At 35.0% G+C, this 6,037-nt stretch overlaps 1 long non-coding RNA gene across 24 annotated transcripts in view; it reads right to left on the bottom strand.

Annotated features, from left to right (window-relative positions):
* The window catches only part of LOC102552721 (uncharacterized), a 166,816-nt gene that overhangs the window by 57,777 nt on the left and 103,002 nt on the right, over nucleotides 1-6,037 (bottom strand). The window lies entirely within an intron of this gene.

Raw genomic sequence — 6,037 nt, 5'->3', positions numbered from 1 at the left:
GCTCTTAAAACCCATATTTAGTAATAAGACATCCTGTTAAAGTGACTTACTTTCCTAGTGGAGACAAGCACGGCCTGAACTAAGCCTCAGGGTTAATTTACTTTAATGCATAGACATATTCTTTCACCCAGTATCTTCTGGTACCTCCAGTTAAACCAGGAAATCCGAGAGTAACTGAGTTTGAAGCATGTGTGACTTCTTACACTTTCCAGAGACTAATCCTTTGTCCTTTCTTGCTCTGTGTCCCAAACAGCTAGATCTCAGTGAATCCAGCCAACGAGTCCCTTCAACCACTCACCATTGGTAAAATTTAAGCCAGTGGCAAGCTCTGGCAAGAGGCAGCAAGGCAGATGGAAAGGCATCAGGGTCTTTCTTCCCCTGCAAACTCCATGTCTGGATGCATTCCCGTGATAATGGCTATGACCTAAGAATATAGCTTCTTTAAATGCTTTCATTACTCCAACCTGTACACATATCTAAAGGTACCAGTATTCCCTTGCCTCTTTGGCGTTATGAAGCTATCTATCGTCTTCTTAGTATTGATAGTTCCTGACTATCCTAGCATTCCTGATTCCTTAAATTCACCTGCAATGGTATGAAACTTCTTTCGTTGGTAGCCTTTCAGATATATCTTCTTGCAACCAGTATTACTAATATAGTTGTAAGAGACAATCTTTGTGTCCACAAAATTGATGGTACAGTGGGGCATACAGATATTTAATATGCTGTGACTGAGAAGTACAGTAAGGCATCTGGCCTACAGTACACTTTCCAGGAAAGATGCTGTTTCCAGTGTTAAAGACCAGGTAACAAGGAGCAGAGAAAAATTGTATGTGCATTTATATTTTGGCAAATATAATCCTCTATGTGGTTTTAACAAAAACTATAACTAAAAAGTACTTGAGAAACTTGAAAAATGAAATCAATTTTTCTTTATTAAATTCTACTACCACTTTTATTTTATAATAATGAACTTTTTAATTATTGTGAATATTTGAGACAATTCATAAAATTCATAATTTTACAAATTAATTTTATCTATAAACACTGTTTATTATTTCTAAGTCAGAGAGCAAAGTTACATCAGCCTATATAATAATCAAGATAACACTCTGTGTGTATAACAAAGGACAGAAATTTTTAAGCCGTATTTATAAGGATCCATGGAAGAGTGTGTGTATTTTGTGATACTGAACATTGAGCACAGGGCCTTGCACATGTTAGGCAATTATTCTTCATGTTAGGCCTTGAAAGCTAGATTTTTAATTCCTATCAATTGTGAAGTAACAGTTTAAATATTCTTTGTATGTTCTTTAACCAAAATATTCTTTTACTTTGGTGTTACTGATTTTTATATAGAAAATTTTATTTACCTAATACCATACCTTTCATGCTTTCAGTTGAATTTAGTTATTACTTATAAACTGTGATGCACGGGGAAGAGTGTAGATAGGGTCTTACTCTGTAGCTCAGGGTGAACTTGAATTCATGTCAACTCTCTTGCCTCAGTCTCTAAAGTGCCTGTATTATAGATCTATACCACAATGAGAAATTCATGTTTTTTTAAATCAGCTTATTATTACCAACTAGATATTTTCATTTCTATCACATGCTTATTTCTCAAATTCCATTTATATTTTATGCATGTGCACAAGATCAGGTACATAAAAGGAAAATGAAAAGCCATTATTAGAATCGGGGATAACATTTAAATATAAATAAATAAAAAGCCAATAAAAAAAGGTATAAAAAAAACCTATGCACAAAGGATCCAAAATTAGCAGTGCAAACAAAATATAATTTTAATCTATCTCATTATAAAGAAAATACAGTTAATGTAGGGAAATCTTACTGACATTATAAGAACATAAAGTGACTGTAAGTATAATGTTTAGTCATTAACATATTAAAATAACCAAAATGAAAAATGTCTGTGTATCCTCTTCTCACTGGTATTTCCATTTTTTCTTGAAATTCCTTTACTTTGAATAAAAATGAGTTTTTTCTATTTAAATTAATTTATTCAAATATGCCCACTTCCACTGAATTGACTCCTAAATTTTATTTTGATGGACTTTGAGCCATCGTGCTGGTTAGTCCTATGAAGGCTTCCTTGACGATGATAATCAGTAGTTAAATCTGGTCGTATTCTCCGTCTTCAGGCAAAATATTCTTTCCAAGTGAGATTCTTGAGAAACATTTTTAAGGATCATCCTAGCTCAGGAAGTATAATGTGTGTAAGAGTGCATTTCATTATTTTTAAAAATCCAAAAAAAAAAGATATGATTCTAAAGTTTACAATCTAGCTTAAAAATGAGGTGACCTGGGTTCTGGTCACAGTGCCAACATTAACAATATGTAAAGCCAAAATTCAATTATTATATCTACATATATTTTTATCAATCTAACATTTCTAACTTGGCAAAAACATATTTTGTTCAATGTATTTCATATGAAACTTATTAGGGCACATGAGCTTAATTATGTTAAATACTTGTAGCTTATCAAAAGAAAGAAACACCACAAACTGTTGTGTTATTATCCACTACTACTACATATCCCACCAGACAGGAAATACCTTCCTAAATCCGAGGACGATGGTGGTTGAGAAAATGATGGAAACTCTGGACTAGATGAAAGTAAATAAAGATATCACTTTATCATTTGAATCATTTTAATTCTTGCACATATAAATGTAGAGAAGCAAAGCTTGTAGGAGACATTGGACTTGAGGTTCATGTACAACACTTCAATATCTCAAACAGTTGACAATGAACTATACACTTTTTGCTATCCACCTCTAGGTTTTTGAGATATCTTGATAGAATGTATGAGACTTTAGTTATTGACTGAAAACAGATACGTTGGAAAAAAGATATAAATTATCTTAGATGCTAGATTGTTAAAAAGATACCCTTAAAAGTGACAAAACTACTAAATGTTTTGCTGAATGTGCTGATGATGCGAGGTTCAGCATTCTTTTTTTTTTTTTCTTTTTCTTTTGGAGCTGGGGACCGAACCCAGGGCCTTGAGCTTCCTAGGCAAGGGCTCTACCACTGAGCTAAATCCCCAACCCCTCAGCATTCTTTAAATAGTATTCAGATCACCCTTTAGAGCCAGCCTGGGCTTCCCCTGGCTTCATTATTTGGGAAGGTGACATCCTTGATGAGGACCTTAAAAGTCTTTTTCCTTTTACTCTATGGAAGTTAAAAGAATGAAAGAACTATGCACGGAGCGATAGAGAATCCTGCCACAGATAGAGCTGGAGAAACAAAGAACAGAACAGTGAATATAGCATGCTCCCCTGGAGAAGTATAAAAGTAATGTATGCAAACGCATTCATAAGCTCACTGTGGAGAGATAGAGAAAAATGTGCAACATGAGGTGGGAAGAAAATAATGGTAATTTTTGCTCTGAAATCTACATTGTCTAACACACACAGTCATTCCACTTTTATTTTGAGTACAGTTTGCATACTGTTTGTTTCTTCATCTTTTTACTGTTAATATGTCTGTGTTTTCATATTAAAAGTGAGGGTCCTGTAGATCAAATATAGGTGCAGATCTCTCTTTTGTTCAGTCTATCTCCATTTTAGGCCATTATATATTTATACTCAATGACTGATATCGTTGGGTTTAATAAAATCAACAATGGCGTATTTTTCTGTCACATACTTTCTTCTGTCTAGTCTGAAATCTTTCATATTATGGTTGATTATGGAATGTAAGTTTTTGTTTTATAGAGTTTTTAAAAGTGTTTGCAGCTTGCACGTGTCAAGTACACTGATAGAATGTATCCCTTGCCTCATTCACTAGGCATCAATATACTGATTTTACAGACAAAGGAAAGAAAGCACATTGCACTTACAAAGTAGTTTTGCAGAATTAGAATTCAAACCTAGATTTGCCTAATTCCCAATTGTGCTTTGTTAGCTTAGGGAAATGTTGGAAAATCTTTTAGCCTTTGATACAGTCAACTACCTATCATATCAATGTACTTTAAATGATTGAATATACATATAGGTATTATGAGGAGGTAAAGACATCAAATAAAATAGATTGCCAGAATTTGGGAGCAAACTAAAGAATCACCCTCTCTGAGAGAGAATATCAGGATAATGATGAAAAGATTAAGACAGTGTGTTACTTTGTGGTAATAATGATGCTACTGCATGCAAATTTCCTTTCAGTGGTTAATAACTAATGAGCATCTGATTGAATTGAAGCTATACAGTGTTTGAAAATTGTCATTAAAGATAGATTGGGAAGCTTTATATTTTATTGGTCCCCAATAATCTCCAAAACTCCTTCAAAAAACTCATACTTAAATAAAGGTGAGCTTAATATATGAATGCATTCTGGAGCAGGTATCATGCCCTCCACTTAATGCATCATCAATAAAGAAATCCTAGAACTTCCCTTGGTTGGGGCAAATAATTAGAGGAAAAGAATGCACCTCAAATGTAGATATGTAGGTATACTGGCCTCCTTCAAAGCCTAACATAATCTATATGCATGTACTGAAAATAGAATTGTTGAAGTGGTACTATTTATTAGACACTTGAACCTGATTTTATAGTCATGAAATTATTATTTTGTTAATCTGATGTTAATAGCATTTAATAAAAATCTATGCTTTCAAGCATACAGTTTGCTGAATTTTGTCAATTCAAAAGTATTGTATCACCACAACTATCAAAGTTCCTCACAGGAAAAGGTTTCTCAAAGGCATTTGTCTTTGCATGGACCATGAACTTTGTCTTTTGACATATCCTCTATCTTGACCCTAAGCATGCTGAATGCTTATCTTTTTTTTAATTAGTATAGAATAGAGTTTATTCAGGGCATGGGGAGGGAGTTGAGCGGGTAGTAGAGGCAGAGAAACTCAGAGAGAGAGAGAGAGAGAGAGAGAGAGAGAGAGAGAGAGAGAGAGAGAGAGAGAGAGAAGTTGGGTAAGGAAGAGGAAGGGAGCAGAGGGGAGCAGAGGAGAGGGAAGGAGAGGACAGGGGAGGAGAGGAGAGGAGAGCAGAGGGGAGGAGAGGGGAGGAGAGCAGAGGGGAGGAGAGGGAAGGAGAGGAGAGGAGAGGAGAGGAGAGGAGAGGAGAGGAGAGGAGAGGAGAGGAGAGACCAGCTATGAGCATGTGGAAAGAAAGGAGGGAAGGGAATGGGGAAAGAGTGGGAGCATGAGAGCAAGAGAGTGGAGGGGGCAAGCAGCCCAGCATGGTAATTTTGCCTTCTCTAAACTTTATGTAAACATAACTAACCATATAAGGCAAATGCTTGTGTTTGATTGTTTTATACTAGCATAATTTTAAACTTCATGAATGTTGCTATGCATAATACTGATGAGTAATCTACATATAATTACATAATTGTTTATTTAGTCCCCAAGTGACAGAAATTTCAACAATGATGCTATATCACTCATGTATGTATTTTGTAAGTACAAGTGTGTTCATTTCTCTAGAGTGAACATCTGTGAGTAGAATTACAGAGTGATAGAGAACAATGTGCTTACAATATGTAAGATGAGGTCATACTATGTGTCAGAAAGGCTGTATCATTTATGCATTTCTACAATAATGCATCACAGTTTCTTCTGGTGAATATCCTTGCCAACAGGGCATTGCATTTCTCGTGGATGCACATACATATCCTTTTCATTCTAATTTATCCAGCAAAGGTTTGATGAAAGAAGGAATATACTTCCAATTTGAGCTTTTCCTATTGGCAAAAGAATGGACTGACTTACATAGTACATTCTCTTTTATTAATGAGTCTTCCATGAATATGGAAGTCCCTTGCAGTAGTAGATTGGATTGAATCATAGCTTTGAAGAGTTCTGTAAATAACAGGATATACTACATATAGTGTGCATTTATCATATCCATCTACCTTCTATTGCCAACCCATGGCACCATTCCCAGTACCTAGCAATCTCAAGTTACTTTCAGGTTTTCTTTTTTAAGTTTCCACCTATGAGAAAGAACATATGGCAGTTGTCTTTCTCTTGGTAATTTTGCTTAACATGATGTTCA

This window comes from Rattus norvegicus, chromosome 3 (genome assembly GCF_036323735.1).
Source record: "Rattus norvegicus strain BN/NHsdMcwi chromosome 3, GRCr8, whole genome shotgun sequence".
NCBI classification, from domain to species: Eukaryota; Metazoa; Chordata; class Mammalia; order Rodentia; family Muridae; genus Rattus; species Rattus norvegicus.
This window is presented reverse-complemented; position numbering and strand designations above follow the sequence as displayed.